This window comes from Bison bison, unplaced genomic scaffold (assembly GCF_000754665.1).
Source record: "Bison bison bison isolate TAMUID 2011002044 unplaced genomic scaffold, Bison_UMD1.0 scf7180017864254, whole genome shotgun sequence".
In the NCBI taxonomy this organism is placed as follows: domain Eukaryota; kingdom Metazoa; phylum Chordata; class Mammalia; order Artiodactyla; family Bovidae; genus Bison; species Bison bison.
Window position 1 is genome coordinate 7,425,992 of NW_011494826.1, and position 2,084 is coordinate 7,428,075.

A 2,084-nucleotide genomic window follows, 5' to 3' on the forward strand; every position below is an offset into this window, starting at 1 on the left:
GGCTTAAAGCTCAACATTCAGAAAACGAAGATCATGGCATCCGGTCCCATCACTTCATGGGAAATAGATGGGGAAACAGTGGAAACAGTGTCAGACTTTATTTTTCTGGGCTCCAAAATCACTACAGATGGTGACTGCAGCCATGAAATTAAAAGACGCTAACTCCTTGGAAGGAAAGTTATGACCAGCCTAGACAACATATTCAAAAGCAGATACATTACTTTGCCAAAAAAGGTCTGTCTAGTCAAGGCTATGGTTTTTCCAGTGGTCATGTATGGATGTGAGAGTTCGACTGTAAAGAAAGGTGAGTGCCCAAGAATTGATGCTTTTGAACTGTGGTGTTGGAGAAGACTCTTGAGAGTCCCTTGGACTGCAAGGAGATCCAACCAGTCCATTCTAAAGGAGATCAGTCCTGGGTGTTCATTGGAAGGACTGATGCTAAAGCTGAAACTCCAGTACTTTGGCTACCTCATGCGAAGAGTTGACTCATTGGAAAAGACTCTGATGCTGGGAGGGATTGGGAGCAGGAGTGGATTACAACCACTTTTGAAGACTGCTTGGCAATTTTTTATAAAGTTAAGCATACCCAGAATGACCCAGAAACAGCACATCTATATTTCCCCAAGAGAAATAAAACATATTCACAGACAGACTTGTACAAGACTGTTTATAGAAACTTTATTCATAATTAAAAGGTAGTCAAAGCAAACTTAAAAAAGAAAAATAAAGCTGGAGGCATCACACTCCTAAACCTGAAATTATACTACAAAGTTACAGTAATCAAAATAGTATGGTACTAGCACAAAAATAGATACATAGATCAATGGAACAGAATAGAGAGCCCAGAAACAAATCCATGTTTATATGGCCAGTTAATTTATAAGGGAGGCAAGAATGGGGAGTGTAGAACAATAATGGGGAAATGATAGTCTCAATAAACAGTGTTGGGAAAAGTGGACAACCTCTTGCAAAAAAATGCAATTGGGCCACTTTCTTACACCATATAAGAAAATAAACTCAGAATGGGACTCACCTGGTGGTACAGTGGTTAAGATTCTGTGCTTCCAACCCAGGGGGTACAGGTTCTATTCCTGGTCAGGGAGCTAAGATTCCACATGCCACACGGTGTGGCCAAAACATAGAAATAAATAAATAAACTCAGAATGGATTAAAGATTTCAATGCAAAACCTGAAACCACAAAACTCCTAGAAGAAAACACAGATAGTAACCTTTTTGACTTTCTTCTTAGCAATGTTTTTTGAATATGTCTTCTCAGGCAAGGTAATAAAAACAAAAATAAATAAAGGGGACCTCATCAAACTAAAAATCTGCAGAGTGAAAGAAACCAACAAAACAAAACGGCAACCTAATGAATGGGAGAAGATACTTGCAAAAGATAAACCAAAATGGGATTGATAGCCAAAATATATAAAGGAATCACAACTCAACATCAAAAAAACAAATAACCTGATTAAACAAGAAGATATGAATAGATATTTTCCCAAAGAAGACATACAGATGACCAATAGGCACATGAAAAGGTGTTTAGCACCCCCATCATCTGGGACATACAAATCAAAACCACAGAGAACTACTTCCTTACACCTGTTGGAATGGCTATTATCAAAAGTATAAGAAATAACAAGTGTTGGCAAGTATGTAGAGAATAGGGACCCCTTTTGCATCGTTAGTTGAAATGTAAATTATTGCAGTCACTATGGAAAATTGTACAGTTTCCTCAAAAAACTAAAAATAGACTACCATATGATCTCACAATTTCACTTCTGGGTATTCATTTGAAGAAAATGAAAACATAATTTGAAATGATAGGTATGCCTATGTTTGCTGTTGTTAGTCACTAAATCATGTCTGACTCCTTGCAATCCCATGGACTGTAGTCTGTCAGGCTCCTCTTTCCATGGGATTTTTCCAGGCAAGAATACTGGAGCGGGTTGCCATTTCCTTCTCCAGGGATCTTCCTGACCCAGGGACGGAACTCGTATCTCCTGCTTGGCGGGTGGATACTTCACCACTGAGCCACCAGGGAAGCCCTACCACTATGTCCACTGCAATATGTAGCTAA